Source organism: Cetorhinus maximus, chromosome 19 (assembly GCF_964194155.1).
Source record: "Cetorhinus maximus chromosome 19, sCetMax3.hap1.1, whole genome shotgun sequence".
Classification (NCBI taxonomy): Eukaryota; Metazoa; Chordata; class Chondrichthyes; order Lamniformes; family Cetorhinidae; genus Cetorhinus; species Cetorhinus maximus.
In genome coordinates, this window is record NC_135897.1 from 77,242,155 (window position 1) to 77,265,503 (window position 23,349).

A 23,349-nucleotide genomic window follows, 5' to 3' on the forward strand; every position below is an offset into this window, starting at 1 on the left:
CTACGGGTTGAAGGATGAATGTTAGCCAGGAGAACTTCATGCTCTTGTTTGCTGCAGGGGGATGTTTTACATACACGTAAAATGGCACCAGAGATAGTGCAGGACTTTCTGTTAACCAATCAGCCCAGGCTCAAGTCCTCGAGACTGGTGCTTAAATCTAGTCTTCTAGTTCATAGAGAACGAGCTTAGTTGGCAATTAAAACTGATGGTGTCAATTCTGATGGAAAATGACAAGTTAAAATTTAACCTGCCTTTTTCTTTTCAAATCATTACGAAACTTGCTGTGTATTTGGAACATTACCAACTTTCACTTCTTGTGCATTTCTGTTCTTTTGTCCAGTAGTTTGCCCCGCGATGTTGGGAGGGGCAATGCAGATGAAGTCCAGACCAAAGTACGTGGTGTTTTTTTTTGTGTTCCACATTCCACCTGCCCCCGGCCTCACTGCGGGAGCGTCCTCGGTCCTAGCAACCGTTGCTATGGCCTCTGTTAGCGTTATGCACCGCCCCCCCAAACCCGAACATTGTCTTACCTGGAGCCCCTCCTCCCCAGCCGATTCGATTGGCTCCTTCGTTTGATTGACGCGGGCTGTGGAGGAAGCACCTGGATAAGTGGGCGGGGTTGTCAATGCCGTGACATCACAATAGTGCGGAGTTGCACTGCTCACTTCCACCGCCCTTTCACCTGCTTCAAGTAGCGGAGCACATTCACTCAGTAAGTAGAGAACACCCTGCAATTATTTTCAATGCTTATTAATCTAGTCATACAATTGTCGAGGGGAGTTTGCACTTTAGATGGGGCACTGCCGTTCTTTGAAGACGGTGGCTATTGGTCAGCTGATATCCAATTGAACTGAATCGCCTCCTGCGCCAATTTAATACTTGTTCAGATAAACTTTGTGTGTCTTTTCTCTCAGTGGAATCAGACTACTTCTAGAATAGTTAGGATCTAACTTTTTGGAGGTGGAATTTGCGATGCACGAGCTGGGTTGCTAATCTCTTCCTTAAGTTTGCGTTTTGGATTGTATTGGGTAATAATGTTATACCAATCCTTTTGTAGATAGGAATCGCAGTTTTACGAAGAGTTCTTGTCTGTAAAATAAATTCATGATTTTTAGTTTTGCTTCACTGAACAACATTTTTGTAAACGTTAAAGAATTAATTCTCCCATAAATTTTACAGGAAAAACCTTTTTAGTTATAACGATCGCAACAATTCTTTTCTCGGCCAGTAGAGATTGGAAAAAATACTTTGCAGTGAAAATACAAATAAATTAGATTTTTTGATACGGATCTAAAATATTTTGGGGGAAATATATACATGGTCCTTGAAGCTGACTTATCGCTGTGTGGTTAACCGTCCCCCCCCCCCCCCCCCGAGTTTAAACATGAGGGCATCCTTTATTGAGGATTTAAGTTTGACTTACTACTTTTTGAGTATAGCATACTCGTGCGCATGAATATCTAACCCAGTAAAATAACAGCCATGATATCATATAGAATACTCCTGGTAATGAAGCACCAAACTTGTATTTAATTGTTCAGTGTAAGTATTGAATAATGCATGTAGCAGTGATGGATAATGACATCTCCCAAGATATAGTGACAATTTTGGAACTGCGTGGAACGGATCGACTGCAATTCCCCTGTGCTGAGTCTGGGATCTTTTGCCATGTTCTTGTGGGGAGGTGATGAGCAGAGTCGGGGCCTTTCCCTAAAGGAGAAAATATTGATCCTGTCAGAAAAAGAGTGCTCTTGCATACTTTGAAGCAGCTATATAAAAGGGTAGCTTAAACTGGTCTCCGTCCCCAGCCCTTTTAACTGGGGCAAGAGAACAGTGTAATAAATTTAAGGAACAGGAAGAAAAATAATCAAACGCTTTTATTTGCTGGAAAACAATATTACTTCCCAGCCAGTAGTGCTTTAATATTTGGTTCATATTGATCTTACCTATAGTTCTGTTTTACATTGTATGCACATTCTTGATGTATAATATGAAATATTGAAAATCGATATATTTTCACATCCCAAAATATAACTGTGTGGGAGATTCTGCAGAGCTTTGAAGTTCTCAATGTTTAAGTACTTTATGCCCTATGAAGACATTATCAATGTACTTTCAACAGACCACCACCATTTTTGAGAGATTTAAACCAATTTAGATTATGATAATTTGCCAAGCCACTTTCTCTTTGCTTCCCCACTAGCAATCTCAATTCTATTGAAAGTGTAATGTGTAAGTTAACCATATCCCTGACAGAGTTCGCTCCAAAGAGCTGACAAACTGGCTGGTGAAATATGCAGCATAAGATCTAATCTGAATTTAATGTTATCAAACTGTTATTACTATTATCAGTTATGACAAGGTCTTTACTGGTGTAACTGTGTACTCTATGTTTGAATATTATAAAGAGCAGTACTTGAAATATTGTTGCAGCATTGATCATGCCTCAATTTTCAGATATTTAGTCACTTATTGATGTGGTGGACAGTTGACAACTTGAATTTATATTGTATCTTTAACGAAGTTAAATGCCCTAAAGTGCTTCACAAGTTCATTATCAAGCAGCATTTGAAACCAAGCCACATATTAAGACAGGTGAGCAAAATTTTGGCCCGAGAGGGATTTAAAAAAAAAATGAGGTAGAGAGGTTTGAAGACGGGATTCCAAAGTTTAGAACCTAGACAGCTGAAGGAATAGCTGCCAGTGGTGGAACAATTGAAAATGAAGATGCGCAAGATAACAGAATTGGAGGAGTGTAGATGGTTTTGGTGTTGGGGAAGGTTACAGAAATAGGGAGTGAGGCTGTGGAGGGATTTGAAAATGGGTGAGGAGCCAATGTAGGTCAACGAGCACAGGGGTGGATGGTGAATGGAACCCAAAATGAGTTATGATACGGACTACAGAGATGTGGATGAGTTCAGGTTTATGTCAGGTGGAAGGTGGGAAGCCAGCCTAGTTTTGGTGATATTACACTATTTAAAATAATGAGGAAGGATAGATGTTGCTGATACCTAATGGCATATCCTACGTAAAAATCTGAGCTTTCTAAATGGTCATCTAATGTGTGTATAATTTCAGCAAGCACTGTCTTCGTGGTTTGACATTTTATGTCTAACTACCATTTGCAATATGTCAAAACAATCGAGCACTGACCTCAAATAATGGGAAAATAAGCGGACTGACATAGTCAGGGAGACAGTACTATTTTGTGACAAAAACATATCAAAAGCAGTTTTGTGTGGTTTGTTGAAGAATTTACAGTCAATCACCATTAGTGACTAACTGGAAGCTTCAGGTGATATAGGGTGTACAAATATCAGTACACCTACATCTGTCGACAGACAATCGGTTGCTCGAGAGCTGGATTAATTGCTCCCAAAAATGCAATGATTGCAAAGGATTGTAGCTTAATCAGGTAAGGGCTGGCAACCTGATACAGAATCAACCCAGGCCACTACGGTGGGTACCAGTGCTCTTGTGGAGTTGAGGTTTAGCCCAACACAAACTGGGTCAAGGCACTGGTTGAAGTAGGAGACCTGCTGCAGTAATTTTAAGTACACTGGAGGTGTGCAAAGAAACTGAGTTAGTTACCCTACGAAAACATAACCTGAGGACAGCCAAGTTGATTTTTCAGCACACTGATATTTACACTAGCAAACTATAATAAGCTAGATGGAGAGTCATCCACAACAGCAACCATGTGCATATATAGGAATCACCTTTTAATGTAGAAAAAAAGTCTGATATGCTTCATAGTGATATTAAGAAGTGCAGTCTGAGGTTACAGGGATTTAACTTTATAAATAATCATGCAATGCACAACTGTTGAAAGAGAAATGGTGCTTAAAATCCTGAACCATTGAATTTTAAAAGGTCATAGAATAAATTCAGCATGAACCTTCCACATCACTTAGCATGATACAGCTGAAAAGCTTTGGGACCACTTTTCTCATGGCTCTTTCAGAAAATGAACCTGCTCAAAACATCCCACTGGGATAATAATCCTGTTGTTTTGAGTCAAAAGGTGATTTATTTTTTGATTTATTTTAAGATTGAATACTTATCAAATATTAAGTTTTAAAGGAAAGCCTTTTCTGTCCTAAAATCTAATCTACAAAGTTTTTAAAACATTTTAAAATATTATATCTTTTTTTGCCAGAAATTTAACCTTCCATCTTTCCAAAGAAAGGAATACATTTTTGATTCATTAAAGTGTAAATATGTAGACCTTTTGTCACTAACTTATGCTGTATTTTGGTGTTCTGCTAGCCTTGTATTGTATTGTATCCTGAGGGGGGGTTAGAATGCATAAATCAAATTTGTCACCTCTTCTCATAGAATTAAGACCTGCATAAGAAGCCCTGAGATGATCTATTTGTAATTGTGATATTTTGGTGGTGAGATTGGACCAGGGCTAATAAAGGTTTTGTTGTTTAGGAGGGTATGCTGAAGTTAACAGCAGGACTTCATTATAATTTCTTAGTTCGGTTTCCTTCTTGGCAGCTGGCCTGCTGAGTGGGAAAGCCAGCAGTAGAAGGCCACAGCCACAGTCTGCTGGAGGCAGTAATCAGAGAAGATCGGGGATGGTGGGAGGAGTGGTGGTGGTGGTGTGGTGCGAGGTGTGGAGGTGTTGGTCAGAGCCAGGTAGGCAGAGAGAGGGAAGGAAAGATTGAGGCTTGGTTTTGTGGGGAGGGTGGTGAGGATTGGTGAAGGGTGGGGGGAGGTGGTGAGGATTGGTGACTGTGGGGCAGGCAGTTTGGATGAGGCATTGAACGGGAGGAAGGTCCAGTAAAATATGCGGGAGACGGCCTGAGACCCAGGTTGGGTGGTTAGGTGGTTTTGCCCCATTGCAATTGGTAGAATGCAGGCCAAAAATATGCTTGAGGGGCCTTGGGAGCATGCCTTCTATTGGCTCGCAAAGAATGCTCTTAGAAAACACTTGGCTTCTGCAGTAGGCTCAGGAAACCTGCCAGTAAACCAAGTTTCTATATTCATTTTGCCAGCAAGTTTCCTGAGTCTGAGAAATTCAGGCAACCTTTAAATTTAATTTGGGCTCTCAATTGCGCCGGGAGCCCAATTTAAATATTAAAATGCTGTTCCACACCTCTCTATGACAGGACGCTGGCATGCCATAAAAATGGCAAGAGGCAAAATGCAATGTGTTGGGGACGTGTTTCTTAATACCCCACCGTCGACCTCCTTCCCATTGTGAAGGGATAATATTTGTTCCCACAACAGTCCCAGAGCTCGTTATTAGCGTTACGAGACCTTGCATTATTCTGAAACTTTTTTTTTCATAAGTTGTCCAATGCTTTGGCGAGGTGATGATTTTATATTTTTGCAAACTTACTGTTGGCCGTTCATAATAAATCATGATTTTATATAACATAACTCAGTTTAGCAACAATTGGCTGAAACCTTCATGGAATTATGTGTATAGTTTAATCATTGCCTTTTTAAAAAATATTAGTGTCATCAATATTATATGCTACATTGGTATATAGGAAAACAGTGTTGGTAACTTAAAGGTATCATGTGCATGTCTATACTACAGAAGGTCAGTAAGAAGAATTGAGGTGTGGTGATAATTGTAATGTTACGAAAGGCATGGACTGTATCTAGTACCAGAACCCCTATCCCAGTCTATAGTATAATGGAACCTGAATAACACACAAGTGAATTACTGAGCAGTTGACTCACTGTTGAGAACTGTGTCTATCCACCCGTTCTCCTGCATTTACATTCCTGACCATATGCAGAGATGTGGTGTGCTCAGCCTAGATGGTAAGGAATGCAACATTTGATCACATATCTGTCCAAACATCTACCTGATTAACAATCTTGCAATGTGAGCAATTAGTATGTGAAGTATATATCAATTTAAATCTGTCACATGATTTTATGATGCTTGTTTCTAAAAATTATTGACAGGTATCTCAAAAAGAAACTAAGCCACTAAGCATATTTAATGGGGATCTTTCACTTTAGCGTTGAGCAAAGTTTTCCAGCTTGGAATCATAGCATAAAGATTTCTTAGTGATAACATGTGAATGTATTGCAGAGCTAGTGAAAGTCGTGCACCAAGTCCAAGGAGCATTATCATTTGGTCCAGCGTCTCGTAATTCACATTGGTAAATCGAGGAGTGATATTGTTATTGCCTGTGCCAGGTTTATCTTTAAGGTTTGCTCTTTTTCAGTGCTGTGAAGCATCTGAAGCAGTGTTTTGGAGCAGATTTTTTCCTGGCCATTGAATTTACTGAGGAGGGTACAAGTAGAGTGACAATGCCAGTTTCATGTCCTATTTATATTAGAACTATTTAGGTAAGGGCATGAGGGATATGGAGCAACAGCGGGTAAAATCAAGAGAGTTACAGATTAGCCATAATTGAATTGGAAAACAGCATAAGGTCTGATTGGTCTACTCCTGCTCCTGTGTTCCATTTCTTGAGGCTTATGGAAATTCACTTCATTTAGGTTAGAGGGCAGATTTCAAGGCATCCTTAACATTATTGAGACATATAATCTTTTGCAAATAGTTATTTTTAAAAGTTACAATAGTGATTTTTAAGAATAGTTGTGCATGTGAGAGTTTATGTGCAAATACAGTTGCTTCAATGGTACATTTGTAACTTACAAATTGCGAAATGCACACAGGCCAGGAATGCAACAATAACCAGTGCAGGTGTATTTTAAAATGCCTACGGTATGTGACTTGAAAAAATGACAGCCATGGAGTCTAATTGCAGCCAAGTATGTTTCCTGGTCAACCAGGAGGGAATCACCTCCTCCTTGAAGTGCATTTCAATGCAGCTGGATGTACTTGTGCCACCACATTTCTATTACAGGACAGCTGCTGGAGTCAGGCCTGACTAATGCAGCAGCTCTACAATATTGATTCAGCGAGCACTTTTGTAATGGTAGGATTTTGGCATGAGAGATGCTAAATTCAAACTAGCCCTGACTGTTGTTGCATAGAATACTAACCGGCATTCTGATGATGTGGCCAGCAAAGTGTTACCTTATGTGATGTAAGCAGCTGATGTAATGTTATTATAATCTGACATGTGTGACATACTTAAAGACAGCTTCTTGTATCTACCTACAAGTGAGAGTCCAGTTCCTTCCTGAGACTGGCAGCTGGCATCTCAGTTTAGTTAAAGCATTTCTGCATGGTCACCTTCTATGCTGTAACAATTGTAATTCCATGAGTCATGTGACTGTGTGGTAGAATTCGGGTAACTACACATCCGATGAGTTTAACTAATATCATGTGACTGTGGCATCTTGGGTATGTGGACTGATACTGCCCCAGGAGTAGACGCTAGGTGGTAGGTATAACATTGGCATAAAACATCTTTGGAATAGAGAATTCTAACCAAGCAAGATTTAGGAGATTGTAACTGGTGTTTGTAGTGGTGCTCTTGATAGATTTTTTTAAATTATAGAATATAAACTGAATCTTGAAGTTTTTACCAACTTGATTTACAATAAAATGAGCTGGTGTGATCAAATCCTTACTCTTTGATATACTTTGTTTTCTTTCCTGCTGTTTTAAGCCTGGGTGCCTTCTTGCACTAAGTTTTAGCTTTTCAAAATGTCAACTGTGGCTGAATGGTATCACCCTTGCCACTAAGTCAGAAGGTTGTGGTTCAAGTCCCACTCCAGGGATTTGAGCACAAAATCTAGGCAGCGGAGCACTCCTGCATCAATCAGAGGTTCAATCTTTCAGATGAGGCATTAACCAGAGACCCTTTCAGGTGGATATAAAAGATCCATGACGTTTTTTTGAAGAAGAGCAGGGGAGTCCTCCCTGAGATATTTATCCTTCAGCCAGCATTGTTTAAACAGGTTATCTGATCACTTTTATCCCTTTTTGTACAACCACCTTGTTCATAAATGATCTACCTACCGCCTTTCCTACATTACAACAAGTGCTTCATTAACTATATAGCCCTTTGGGATGTCCTGAAGTTGTGTAAGGCTTTATGCAAATACAATTTTGTTTTCTTTTTCACCTGGATTTCTCAATGCAAAACAAAATGTGGAGTTTTCCAAAACTGATATCAGTAACTTGGTAGTGATCACATGAAATTACCATTCAGAACAAATTGAATGTTTGATCTGACTTATTGTATTTTGGCAATATATTTTTGTGTGCAGCAAAAAATGAGCCACATTATTATGAAAGTATTTTTAATGTGGGTATAATATTAGCTATTTTGCTAATAACTGGATCAGAAAGAATTGTTAAATAAAAGTAACCAAGTTCTGATCTGTAGAAAATGTTACTTGTCAAAGATGGGGATGTTGGGAACTAACAACGTTTTAAATTTTCCATTTCCTGTCCTTGAACCATTGTGAACAAAGATCTGTTCCAATCTTGCTTTCCGTTGTCCATGGGATAGAGTAAATCTGTAGCAAGTACATTCTGCAGCTGTTTGTTTATTATTTCAGTGTGACTGTGGTATTAAGTTGATGTCACTTCCTGATTTGTATCTTCCTCTCCCAATCACAAGGGAATGGGATGATTACTACTGGCCTTGAAATGGAGGGAAATTATGGATGCAAACCTACATTGTGTATAGATCTATATGTAAACTGACAACAGCCAGCTCTATATCTCTCCAGGATACCTCCCAATGTCTCCACTGCCTTTGTTATCACACTTCTTGTCCAGTATCTAGTCATGGTTCAGCTTCAATTTCCTTCAGTGAAACTTTCGAAAGATTGAAGCACACTCTGTACCTTTTTGAAATTGAAGGCTCTCCCAATTGCTCAGCTGGTTAAGTGCAGAGTTGGTGAGCTAAATCCACTAGAAGGCCCTAGGTTTGATGTCCAATCCAATCTCATTGGTCAGCTGCGCAGCAATGGGAGTGCTACAATTTGCCTCAGTGCCCTGGGTTTTGGAGAAGAAAAATCACTTCAAGTTCCTGCTCCTGATTACTATCCGTCAAGTGGATGTGGGGATGTCTTGAGTTCCCAAAAGATTGAGCTCTGTCAAATTGGCAGTTGAGTGAAACCATATGGATTCTTTTTTTTTTGGAATAAGAGGACATTACATCCTGTATTGCTAATTCACTGTCATCCTGACTGTTTGCAAGTGATGCAATACAGGACTAAGGTAGACAAAGAAATCAAATTCTCAGGCCTTATGCACAATGTGTGGATGACGGTCAGTATTTTAGCCTTCAGAAATATAGACCAAATTATTTTTATAAAGGCAGAATTCTGTGGATGGTGGAAATCTGAAGTGAAACAGGGAATGCTGAAAATACTCAGGTCTGGGAGCACCTGTGGAGAGAAAAACAGTTAATGTTTCAGGACAATGAGCTTTGGCTTGGTGCAGTTGCAGAGCAGAGGGATTAGGGATGCAAGTTCACAGAATATCAAAAGCAGCCCCTCATGTTAAGTTTTGGGAAGGAGCAATGGGTTAAGGATGGTTATACTTAAAACAAAAAAACTATCGATACTTAATGAGGTTATTTGGATGTAGTTTATTTTTTGTGAAATTACATTAGTGCATTGAGAGTCCCTTGGCTGACTTCCCTGATCTGGCAGACACTCATTTAGAAATGATAATTGTTGATCTTGTATAGCTCATTGAGCACAGAAGGGAGAAGATGCCAGGTGTTCCACCTTGGGTCGCATTTCAGGTGTCATGTCTGGCATCTGTCTGTCCTCCAACTATAGTCCATGCTGAAAAACTGGGAAGGCTACATGAGGGAGGATTATCTTCCTTTTTAACAGCTGTTTATCAAAAATGGTCATTAATCAAGCTGTTGGCACCCAACTTATTTCACAGGTGATGTGTTCAGATATGACCCATGCTTTTTATGATCTAATGCTTATGGATTTTGCTAGTTTGCTTTCATGTACTAAGAGTTTTCCAGAGCTGGTAAATAAACAGCTACTGTGGTCTGAATTGTCAATTTTACATATGCCCACTTTTGTATACATTTTTTTTTCCTCACACATGGTAGGGCAAATAACGGAGAGAAGAAGAAAGACCTTGACCTTTTTGTAGCTTTCTTTTCATTGATCCATAAACACTGTCTTTTGCCAAACCTGGTATGGATGTGGCAGTAAAAGATTGGAAGGCATGAGCCACTTCAACCTGGATGATGGTCAATAATGGATAAGTATTACTGCTACTCTAGTGGAAATATTGACTGGTATAAAATTAATACATTAATGTCTCTGAAGCAACAACGGAGGGGATGTAATAAAACAAATTTGCAAAGAAATTATAGAAAGGTGCAAGAATTAGAGTAAATATAGTGGGGGACTTCAATTATCCAAACATAGACTGGGATAAGAATAGTGCAAAGGGATGAGGGGGGAGAGAGAGAGAGAGAGTTCCTGCAATGGGTTCAAGATAATTTTCTGCGGCAGTATGTTCCGAGTCCAACACGAGGGCAGGCACTGTTGGACCTGGTTCTGGGGAATGAGTTGACCAAAGGGGATCAGATCAGTGGGAGAGCATTTAGGCGACAGTGACCATTGTATCGTAAGGTTTAGATTGGCTATAGAAAAGGACAAGGAGCAATCCAGAGTAGGGATAATTAACTGGGGTAAAGCCAATTTTTCAATGGGATGAGAATGCATCTGAGTCAAGTGAGCTGGAATCAAATGTTGGCAGAAAAGACAGTGGCTGAACATTGAGCCCCCTTCAAAGAAAATGTATTGCAGGCAATGTCAAGGTACATTCTCCTTGAAGGGGAAATGTAGGACAAATAAATCCAGAGCACCCTGCATTTTTTAAAATTCATTTACAGGATGTGGCTAGGCCAGCATTTATTGCCCATCCCTAGTTGCCTTTGAAAAGGTGGTGGTGAGCTGCCTTCTTGAACTGCTGCAGTCCATGTGGTGTAGGTACACCCACAGTGCTGTTAGGGAGGGAATTCCAGAATTTTGGCCCAGCGACAGTGAAGGAACGGCAGTATATTTCCAAGGCAGGGTGGTGAGTGGCTTGGAGGGGAACTTCTAGGTGGTGGTGTTCCTGTTTATCTGCTCCCCTTGCCTTTCTAGATGGTAGCAGTCATGAGTTTGGATGGTGCTGCCTAAGGAGGCTTGGTGAGATTCTGCAGTATACCTTGTAGATGGTAAACACTGTTGCCACTGTTCATCGGTGGTGGAGGCAGTGAATGTTTGTGGGAGGGGTACCAATCAAGTTCTTTGTTCTGGATGGTGTCCAAGTTTCTTGAATGTTGTCGGATGAGTGCAGCCCCAGGCAAGTGGGGAGTATTCCATCACACTCCTGACTTGTGCCTTCTGGATGGTGGACAAGCTTTGGGGAGTCATTTGCCACAGGATTCCAAGCCTCTGACCTTTTCTTGTAGCCACAGTATTTATATGGCTAGTCCAATTCAGTTTCTGGTCAATAGAAACCCCCAGGATGTTGTTAGTGGAGGATTCAGTGATAGTAATGCCATTGAATGCCAAGGGGTGATTGGTTAGATTCCCTTGTTGGAGATGGTCATTGTCTGGCACTTGTGTGGCATAAATGTTACTTGCCACTTGTCAGCCCAAGCCTGGATATTGTCCAGGCCTTGCTGCATTTGGACATGGATTGCTTCAGTATCTGAGGAGTCACGAATGGTGCTGAACATTGTGCAATCATCAGCAAACATCCCCACTTCTGACCTTATGATGGAAGGAGGGAATGATGAGTTAGAGGTGGAGATGAAACGGAAGAAGTGCATGTATGACAGATGTCAGGTAGAAGAATCAAAGGAGAATAAGGCTGAATACAGAAGTGAGAAAAGTAATAAGAAAAGCAAGGAGAGAGCATGAAAAGAGACTATTGGCTAATATAAAAGGGAATCCCAAGGTCTTCTATAAGCATATAAATAATAAAAGAGAGTAGGGCTGATTAGGAATTTAAAAAAAGGAATTGTATGTGGTGGCAGGAGAAATAGCAGAGGTATTGAATGAATACTTTGCATCTGTCTTCACAAAGGAAGAAGATGCTACCCAGGCCGAGGTGAGAGAGGAGGTAACTGGTACACTGGAAGAATTTACAATTGACAGAGGTGTTAGAAAGGCTATCTTTACTTAAAATAGATAAGATGCCGGCACCAGATGAGATGCATCCAAGGGTACGGAGGGAAGCGAGAGTGGAAATTGCAGAGGCACTAGTGATAATTTTCCAGTCTGCCTTGGACACCTGGGTGGTGCCAGAGGACTGGAGAACTACAAATGTTACACCCTTGTTCAAAAAGGGATGCAAGGATAAAGCCGACAACTACAGACCAGTCAGTCTAATGTCGGTGGTAGGGAAACTTCTGGAAACTATAGTTTGGGACAAAATCAGTAATCACTTGGACAGCACTGTGGAGGTACCTACACCACATGGACTGTAGAGGTTCAAGAAAGCTGTTCATCATCACCTTCTCAAGGGCAATTAGGGATGGGCAATAAATGCTGGCCAAGCCAGTGACACCCACATCCCGTAAATGAATTAAAGTGCAGGATAATTAAGGAAAGTCAGCATGGATTCATTAAACAAAAATCATGTTTAACTAACTTACTGGAGTTTTTAGAGAAGGTTGATGAAGGCAATGCCGTTAATGTGGTGTATATGGATTTTCCAAAAGGCATTTGATACAGTGCCACACAACAGACTTGTCAGCAAAATCTAGCTCATGGAATAAAAGGGAAAGTCGGCACTTGGATAAGAAATTGCTGAGTGACAGGAAACAGTAGTGATAAATAGTTGTATTTCAGATTGGAGGAAGGTCTGCAGTGGAGTTCCTCAGGAGCCAGTGTTGGGGCCCTTCTTTGTTGCTGATATCAATGACCTTGACGGTAGTGTTAAAGGCATTATTTCAAAATTTGCAGATGATATAAAGATTGGAAATGTAAACTGTGATGAACATGTCCTTTTCAAGACTGAGTTGGCGGATTGGGCAGACAAATGGCAGATGAAATGCAATGCAGATAAGTATGAGGTGATTCATTTTGGCAGGAAGAATATGAAGAGGCAGTACAAAATGAAGGGAGAAACTCTGAAGGAGGTGCAGGAACAATGGGACCTCTGTCTGTCTATATGTACATAAGTCATTGAAGATGGCAGGGCCTGTTGAGAGTCATTACTAAAGTCTGAGATACTATATGCTTTAATAGGGGGATTGAGGAGAAGAGTAAAGAGGTCATGTTGAATTTGTGTAAGATGCTAGTTAGGCCTCATCTGGAGTAATGTGTCCAGTTTTAGGTGTCATACTTGAAGGATGTGAAGGCATTGGAGAGAGTGCAGAGGAGATTCACAAAAATGATTCCAGGGATGAAGAATCTATCTATGAGGATAGATTGGAGAAGTTGAGATTGTTTTCCTTGGAGAAAAGAAGGACGAGAGGAAACTTGTTAGAGGTATTCAAGATCCAGAGGGGTATGGACAGGGTAAATAATGAGAAACTGTTCCCACTAGAGGGCATAAATTGAAAATAATTGGCAAAAGGAGTAAATGTGATGTGAGGAAAACATTTTCAGCCAGAGGGTGGTTGGAATCTGGAACGAACTTCAAGTGTGTTGGAGGCAGGCTCAATCGAGGCATTCAAAAGGGAATTGGGTTGCTATCTGAAAAGCGAGAATGTGCAAGGTTACGAGGGTAAGGCAGGGGAGTGGGATTAGGTAGAATGCTCTTTTAGAGAGCCAGTGCACATTGGATGGGCTGATTGGCCTCCTTTTGCACTGTAACAATTGTGAATTTTGGGCAGATGTATTCGACATTGTATGCAGCTATCCCACGGCGTATAATGTAAAGGCATATCTGCTATATCTGCTCTGCACTATTGATGGACAAGGAATTTAAGACCAAAGGTTACTACAATAAAATAGTAAATTGTCTCCAGTACGGGAAATGGCTTTTATAACTCAATTACAGGAAAATGCGTTTTAGAGCACTTTTTAATAACCATGTGCTATGCTGAGATAAGTGAAATTGGTAGATTGTTTAATTTTGAGGGTGAACATAATATATGGTAATAAAAGGGTTTTTAAAAAATTCATTCACGGATGTGGGCTTCACTGGCTGGGCCAGCATTTATTGCCCATTCCTAGTTGGCGGTGAGCTGCCGCTTTGAAGCACTATAGTCCATGTGGTGTTGGTACACCCACAGTGCTGTTAGGAAGGGAGTTCCAGGATATTGACCCAGTGACAGTGAAGGAACAGTGATATATTTCCAAGGCAGGATGGTGAGTGACTTGGAGGGGAACTTCCAGGTGGTGGTGTTCCCACCTATCTGCTGCCCGTGTCCTTCTAGATGGTAGTGGTCATGGGTTTGGAAGGCGTTGTCGAAGAAGCCTTGGTGAATTCCTGTAGTGCATCTTGTAGATGGTACACACTGCTGCTATTGTGTGTTGGTGATGGAGGGAGTGGATGTTTGTGGATGTGGTGCCAATCAAGCAGGCTGCTTTGTTCTGGAAAGTGTCAATCTTTCTGAGTGTTATGAGAGCTGTGCTGCAGGCAAGTGGGGAGCATTCCGTCACACTCTTGACTTGTGCCTTGTGCCAGGCTTTGGGGAGTCAGGAAGTTACTTGTCACAGGACTCCTAGCCTCTGACCTGCTCTTGTAGCCACTCTATTCATATGGCTAGTCCAGTTCAGTTTCTGGTCAATAGTAACCCCCAGGATGTTGATAGTGGGGTATTCAGTGATGGTAATGCCATTGAATATCAAGGGGTGATGGTTGGATTCTCTCTTGTTGGAGATGGTCATTGCCTGGCACTTGTGTGGCACGAATGTTACTTGCTGCTTGTCAGCCCAAGCCTCGATATTGTCCAGGTCTTGCTGCATTTGGACATGGACTGCTTCAATATCTGAGGAGTCACAAATGGTGCTGAACATTGTTCACTCATCAACAAGCCCCCCCACTTCTGACCTTATGATGGAAGGAAGGTCATTGATGAAGCAGCAGATGGTTGGGCCGAGGGCACTACCCTGAGGAACTCCTGCAGTGATGTCCTGAAGCTGAGATGACTGACCTCCTACAACCACAACCATCTTCCTTTGTGCTAGGTATGACTCCAACCAGTGGAGAGTTTTCCCCCGATTCCCATTGATTCCAGTTTTACTAAGGCTCCTTGATGCCACACTTGGTCAAATGCTGCCTTGATTTCAAGGGTAGTCACTCTCACCTTACCTCAGGAGTTCAGCTCTTTTGTCCATGTTTGAACCGAGGCTGTAATGAGGTCAGGAGCTGAGTGACCCTGGCGGAACCCAAACTGGGTGTCACTGAGCAGGTTATTGCTAAGCAAGTACTGCTTAATAGCACTGTTGATGACCCCTTCCATTATTTGCTGATGATCGAGAGTAGACTGATGGGGCGGTAATTGGCTGGGCTGGATTTGTCCTGCTTTCTGTGTACAGGACATACCTGGGCAATTTTCCACATAGCTGGGTAGATGCCAGTGTTATAGCTGTACTGGAACAGCTTGGCTAGAGGCATGGCAAATTCTGGTGCGCAAGTCCTTAGTACTATTGCCAGAACGTTGTCAGGGCCCATAGCCTTTGTGGTGTTATCAGGGATAGGTGGGACTGTGGAGTTGAGGTTGCAGTCAGATCGGTCATGATTTTTTGAACGGTGGAGCAGGCTCGAGGAGCTTGAGTGACGACCTACTCCTAGTTCGTATGTTCATACATACATACCTGGACAATGTAATGACTCAGTTGTTAAACTGAGGTCCTGTCTACCCTTTTCAGGCGGATGTAAAAGAGAAAATGCTGGAAATACTCAGCAAGTTTGGAGAAACGTTATTAACCATTTCCAGCATTTTCTTGTCTCTTTTTTTTCTCTCGTTATGCAAATTCAGTTTTCTCTCCTCTCCACCCGCCCCCTTTCCCTGGTCCCATGATTGCTCAGCTGTTAAGAGAATAATTGTGCTAAATGTAACAGATTTTCAGTAAATTGAGAATGAAGAAAGTAAGCTGGTTGAAGTTTCAACACCATGTTAATGCTTGCACCATAATTGAATTTTAGATAGTCACAACATTTTGCTTCTATTAGTTTAAATTGATCAATACCAAACATTTATCTCTCTAAAGAAATTTCCTGATACAGTATCTGTTCTAAATTTACTCACGTTTTGAGCATTCCTTTAAAGCTTTTGTCTTATTTTGGGAAAAGATTATCTGAATTTACTGTTATTTAAGCAATCTGTCTCTGACAAAGTTACACCCCTGCAGTTCAGGGTGAGGTCAGTCATTACCTTTCTAGATACAGGAGTTGAAATTGGACAAGATTCAGGATCCAAAATGATGTACTCTGCCTAACATTGAGTTTCAATGACTTTAATAGAAATGGATATTGGTGATGTTGTATAGTGGTCAGCATCTGTCATTGTCATTGCATCTGTTTTGTCTCATTTTCATCTGGCCCAATTTCACGCCATAGGTTTTTTTCTAATTCTACTTTTAACTTACTTTCTTGTTACACTTAGATAAAAGCAAAAAACTGCAGATGCTGGAAATTTAAAACAAAAACAAAAATACCTGGAAAAACTCAGCAGGCCTGACAGCATCTGCGGAGAGGAATACAGTTAACGTTTCGAGTCCGTATGACTTTTCAACAGAACTAAGGAAAAATAGAAGAGAGGTGAAATATAAGCTGGTTTAAGGGGTGGAGTGCGACAAGTAGAGCTGGATAGAGGGCCAGTGATAGGTGGAGATTGCCAAAAGATGTCATAGACAAAAGGGCAAAGAGGTGTTGATGGTGGTGATATTATCTAAGGAATGTGCTAATTAAGGGTAGAAAGCAGGACAAGCAAGGTACAGATAGCCCTAGTGGGGTGGGGGGGGAAGGGATCAAAATAGGCTAAAAGGTAGAGATAAAACAATGGATGGAAATACATTTAAAAATAATGGAAATAGGTGGGAAAAGAAAAATCTATATAAATTATTGGTAAAAAGGGGGATCGGAAAGGGGGTGGGGATGGAGGAGAGAGTTCATGCTCTAAAGTTGTTGAACTCAACATTCAGTCCGGAAGATGAGGTGCTGTTCTTCCAGTTTGCGTTGAGCTTCACTGGAACATTGCAGCAGGCCAAGGACGGATGTGTGGGCATGAGAGCAGAGTGGAGTGTTGAAATGGCAAGCGACAGGGAGGTCTGGGTCTTGCTTGTGGACAGACTGAAGGTGTTCCGCAAAGCGGTCACCCAGTCTGCGTTTGGTCTCTCCAATGTAGCGGAAACCGCATTGGGAGCAGCGAATGCAGTAGACTAAATTGAGGGAAATGCAAGTGAAATGCTGCTTCACTTGAAAGGAGTGTTTGGGCCCTTGGACGGTGAGAAGGGGGGAAGTAAAAGGGCAAGTGTTGCACCTTCTGCGGCTGCAAACTGGAGGAACAGCACCTCATCTTCTGACTAGGCACTTTACAGCCTTCTGGACTGAATATTGAGTTCTCCACTGTGCCTTGGTGGTGGAGGTAGCAGATGTGGCAGATAGTTGAAGAGGTGCCAATCAATACTGAAGCAGATACACAGATACTGAAGCATTCTGTTCCTGTGTGCATCAAGACCTGAACAACATTCAGACTTGGGGTGATGTGTGGCGCAAATGTTACTTGCCACTTAAGTGCCAGGTGATGACCATCTCCAAGAGAAAATCCAACCATCTCTCCTTGACAATCAATGGCATTACCATCACTGAATCTCCCATCATTAACATCCTCGGGCTTATCATTGACTAGAAACTGAACTAGACCAGCCATATAATTACTATGGCTACAAGAGTGGGTCAGAGGCTGGGAATTCTGTGGAGAGCAGCTGACAATCTGACTCCACAAAGTCAGTCCACCAACTACAAAGAACAAGTCAGGAGTGCAATGGAATATTCTCCATGTGCCTGGATGAGTGCAGCTCCATTTATGTTCAAGAAGCTCAATGCTATCTAGGGCAAAGCAGCCTGCTTGATTGGCACCCCATCCACCAGCTTCAACATTGTTTCCCTCCTCCACTAACGCACAGTAGCAGCAGTGTGTACCATCTACAAGATGCACTGCAGCAACTCACCAAGGCCCCTTTGACAACACATTTCAAACTCTCAACCTCTATCTCCTAGGACAAGGGCAGCAGGTGCATGGCAAGACCACCACCTGCAAGTTCCCCTCCAAGCCACTCCCCATCCTGACTTGGAACTATATCACCGTTCCTTCACTGTCGCTGGGTCAAAATCCTGGACCTGTGGTAAGTGACAGGTGCTGCAGATTTGGAAAGCCAATTCGTACTGGCTCATCCAAATCCAGCTTTTACTTGTTGGTAATCTGTGTGTCCAATTAGGTGAGCCACAATTTCTGCCTTTTACCTTGCTGATGAAACTCTCATCCTTTCCTTTGTCATTTCCAGATTCTACTTTCCAATTCTCCCTGATTGATCTCTCTCCTCTACTTGCTGTGAACTTTAGTGTTTTTTTTTTACTGTTTTATCTACCAGAGGATGACTACAACAACTTGCATTTACATAGCATCTTCAATGCAGTTAAACATCCCATGGATTTCACAAGCGGAAGCAGACATAATTTAGCTTTGGGTCATTTGATGTAACCTCCATGTGACTCAATATTTTAGAGGTATGGCTTAAGAGGATTGAAAGGAAAATTGGCAGAAAGGCTTAGGGAAGGAATAGCAGAGCTTAGGCAGCTGATGGTTATACTGCCAATGGTGAAGTGAGAAAATTCAGGGAAGCGCAAGAGGCCAGAATTAGAAAAGTGCAAAGATCGTGGAGCATTGTAGGGCTGGAGGAGGCAATTGCAGAGATAGCTGAGGCCACGCTATTTGAATTATGAGGATGAGAACTTTAAAATTCGTGCACTGCCGAACCAGGAGTCACTGGGTCAGCAGGTGATAGGCGAATGGGAATTCGGATATAGGGAGCAAAGTTTTTGGAGGAGGTCAAATTTCCAGAGTGGTAGGTGAGAGGCTAACTAGGCATTAAATCAGTTGAGTTGGGGGGTGAAAAAAGCATGGATGAGGGTTTAATCTGTGGAGGGACAGAGGGTTGATGTTATAGATAACAAAGTCAGTGGCCTTGTTAGAGAGGGTATCGGGTGGGAAGTTCAATTTGGTGTAAAATAGGATGCTGAGTTTGCAAAAAGTCTGCTTGAACCTCAAACAGTGGCCAGGAAGAGGATGGAGTTTTTGGCTAGGGAACAGAGTTTGTTACTGGAACTGAAAGCAATGGCGTGTGTGTTCCTAATATTAAATTGTCTAATCAGAAATTTCCTCCAATTGGCATGACTAATCAGTGTTCTGAGTCCCACTCCTCATCACTCCTGTCCTTGCTGACCTACGTTGGCTGCAGACCCTCCAATGCTCCAAATTTTAAAATTCTATTCTTGCTTGTATCCCTGTTGTGGACTTGCCCTTCCCACTTCTGTAACCTCCTCCAGCCCTACAATCTTCATGCCTCTGCAGGATTGTCAGTTCTCCAGGAACTTAATTTATTAATCTCCTGGGCACTGCTGAAGTAAGCCGGGGGGAAAATCATAGGGCATTCAAACAAATAGTATTTTAATCATTATTTTTGAACACTTTTTATTCATTATAAACATAATGAAGATTGGGGTCAAAAGGCTGCACTGGCTGGGCAGGGCAGCGGAGGTGAGAGGGGATATACTGAAACCTCCAGGAATGTGTCCATCCAGAGTTGGGAACCCTTCTCTGATTCTGGCTTTTTATGCACCCTCCCTCCCCTTTCCTTTGCTTTATGCAGGGGGGAGAAGGTAGTGTAGTGGTAATATCACCAGACTAGTAATCCACAGACCCCGGCTAATGTTCTGGGGACATCGGTTCACTCAAATCTCACCATGGCAGCTGGTGGAATTTAAATTCAATTCATGAAATCTGGAATATAAAGCTGGTGATGATCTAGAAATCCATCTGGTTCACTAATGTCCTTCTGGGAAAGGAAATTTTGTTCTTCTGATTTGGCCTATGTGACTCCAGATCCACAGTAATGTGGTTGATTCTTAACCGCCCTCTGAAATGGACTTGCAAACCACTCAATTCAAGGGCACTTGGTGCTGCCCACATCTCATGAAGGAATAAATATTTTTAAAAAGGCAGCTGCATCTTCAGCCATTTGCAGCCCACACTTTTGGAATTGTCTCCCCAAATCCCTTGTCTTTGAAGATGCTTCTGAAAATCCATCTCTTTGGAATATTGAAACTGCACCAGTTGTTTAACATTCTGCTCATCACCTTCCAGCCCCAGAATAAATTACATAGCAATTTTCCAAAGGGTAACCAGACTTTAAAGAGGATTGATCATTAATTTTGCTAGTTGCCTGTCAGCTTGGTTTTATTATTCCTGTGCTTTACTTAATATTATGGTTATTTGTAAATGCAGTGGCATTTGTATCTTTATTACTAGCAAGGGGGTGATGGCACATTGCTATCTCATTAAAAGGCAATTAATTTTTAGCTGCATGATATGTATAAATGGAAACTCAGCTACATAACAAGTCTCTGTTTAAAGGCCATCAAAGCAATGGCAATGAGATCCCAGCTGGCCTTGCTTTTTGTCCATAGTATACTTAATTTGTAAGTCATTTTGACAAATGGTCAACAGAATTCTAATCTTCAAATAATTAACTTTGTAAAATAAGCGGTGCAGGAGCTAGCCTTTGTCGGTGAGGTGTAACTCCTGAAAGATCTTGACTTGTGAAACCATTGTTTTTAACAGGTGAACCTGTTGTGTGACCTTTAGCTCAAGTTATTAGCCAGAATTTAGTTGAACATATGAGGGTCCTCCTGCACACCAGTTGGAGAATGAGTGGGAACCCAGTATCATCATTCCTGTGCTATTTTGATCCAGATCTGGATAGAGTCAGGCCTCCCATTTGATCAAGCCCTCAGTGGGGCAGAAATCTTGTCCCCAGTCAGAGGCCAGCAGCTCTCTAGTACCAGCAATGACACTGGGATCGATGGGTACTGCTTGCAATGCAGTAAGCCTTCACCAGGGTATATCACCAGATCCCTGGTGAGAGGTGAGGGGGGTTGTGGGGGGGAGGGGGTGGGGGGCGGGTGGGTGATGGGTGTTGTGGGAAGGAGATCATGGGGTGGGGGGGGATTGGATGGAAGTATAGGGAGTGGCATTCAGTGCTGCCCCTTCCCAATGCTGGGACCCTTGATTGAGCAACGAGTGCCTGTGAATGAGGACCCCTTATAGCCTATTGGCAAACCTGAGAGGGTTTGCTGGGTATCTTTCTGTGGGTACAGGAGACTTGCATAAGTCCCATTAAATTCTGGTGGGATAAGCGATAATTGGTCTCGAGTGGCTGTTTAACAAGCCTAAATAACATTCCGGCACCAGCAGGCAGGTTTATTGTAATGGACTGTTCCCACACCTCACTAAACGCTGGACCCTTTTTTTCCTGTCACCAGGAGTCAGATGTGGGGCTTCTGCCCTTAAAATCCACCAATTATCCCTTAGCCCACCATCTTGCCCACTCCAGCAGATCACACTAAATTCCACCCATAATCTCTTATATTTTGAATTATTTAAATTACTGCAATGTCAAGGGGATCTCCAGGTCCCCAGCAGCATTGATGTTATCAGGCAGGGAAGGCAGCCAATAAAATTGAAGAATTCTCAAAGACAGCAAACTAGGAAGTTTAAAGCACTGATCACCCTTCATTTTTATATTTTCAGATCATGCAATAAATCATTAATTGGCTTAAGATAGAGGCTGAAATATCAGAAATAAACTTACAATTAAAATATATGGAATTTTTTAATCATCTTGCAGAAATTATACATTCCACGATTTAAAAAAATTCATTCAGGGGATGTGGGCTTCGCTGGCTGGGACAGCATTTATTGCCCATCCCTAGTTGCTCCTGAGAAGGTGGCGGTGAGCTGCCATCTTGAACTGCTGCAGTCCATATGGTGTAGGGACACCCACAGTGCTGTTAGGAAGTTCCAGTATTTTGACTCGGTGACAGTGAAGGAGCGGCAATATATTTCCAAGCCAGGAGGGTGAGTGACTTGGAGGGGAGCTTCTGGGTGGCGTTGTGCCCATCTATCTGCTACCCTTGTCCTTCTAGATGGTAGTGGCTGTGGGTTACAGAATTAGCATTTTGGGGCCAGTGTGGATGTTACTATGCTGCTTAAAACAGTTATACCTCATTCAACAAAGTGTCAACACCCTTGAAAATGTTACAATCTATCCGGATAAAAGTGGAGGTTTTTGTCATTTCACTGATTGCTTAGGGATTTCATTCTGTGGAGACTTCAACAACATGGCCTTTGGAAAAGCATAGAATAACTTCTAGATTTCTGATATTCTGTGCATATGTGGATTTGCTGTCAGCTTCAGTGGTGTAACAACAGCAAATGCTGGCAGTTTTGCCATCATTACCTGGGCCAGTATGTTAGCGCATTGAGTTTTCAACATGACGACTTGTGTAGTGAAATATCAGTTATGGTCGCCATTTTTATTCACAATGCAGCTGTCTGAAGGGAGGAAATATACCAATGGAATGATTGCGGCCACAGATGTGGTTGTTTTGAGCCTTGGGGGCTCCATCATTGAGCGTTTGAGAAGAGGCTCCAATAGCTCTCCGACCTTCCCCCAGAAATCTGCATCCAAGTAGCTTCTGCACTCCAGATTCAATGAGGGCACATCTAACACCAGGGAGGTTCCTTGGGCTTGGGATAATGGCCCTTGATTGGGGCCTGAATAGGATTGATGGGCTGCTAATTCCTGTGGCAGCCTACTCCTGGGAAACTCACCTGGTGGTTGGACTGCATCAGGGAGGAGTCCTAACAGGATACTTTCCTGGCTCTGCTCCGCCCCCACCCAGCTCCAAAACCTCTTCCAAGGGGCCCATGAAATTCTGCCCTATGCCTTCTGCTGTCTACAGTATGCTGTAATATTTGCAATTTGAACAAGAATGCAATTTAACATTGTAGTTGGAGTTAGGCACTGTATAAACTGTTTTGTCATGTTGAAATAGGATTTAAAATTAATGTAGCCCTTGTTACAAAGAATTGTAACTCGTGGAAAATATATTAAATGTGTCTTTCAGTAATAGTCAGTAATGAACAACAGGTTAATTTGTTTGATAAATTATGATGCGTCAGTGGACTCAGACACCGCTGAAGTTTACCATGTCTGAGCTCCCTTGGCAATTTGAAGAATAAGCAATAAACATTGAGGAAATAAGTGGAGAGAAAAATAATGCTTGTCGGCATATGTGTGTTTTCTACCAAGTATTTTCAGAGATTCCTGACCTGCACCCTTCACTTCCAGCCATCTCATTCTCTTGAGATCTGTTGAAGAGCATAGTCTGTCAATCAATCAGCGATTTAAGTGGTGATGGGTAGTAATGCGTGAACTAGTCTCTCTGAATTAACG

The 23,349-nt window shown here is 42.0% G+C and overlaps 1 protein-coding gene across 1 annotated transcript in view; it reads left to right on the forward strand.

The window, feature by feature from the left end:
* Positions 1-620: 620 nt before the first annotated feature.
* Positions 621-23,349, forward strand: part of LOC144693945 (plastin-1-like) — a 139,425-nt gene continuing 116,696 nt past the window's right edge. The window contains exon 1 of the mRNA XM_078564204.1: positions 621-712. The gene's annotated coding sequence lies outside the window, so the exon portion shown is untranslated. The remainder of the gene's footprint in view (positions 713-23,349) is intronic.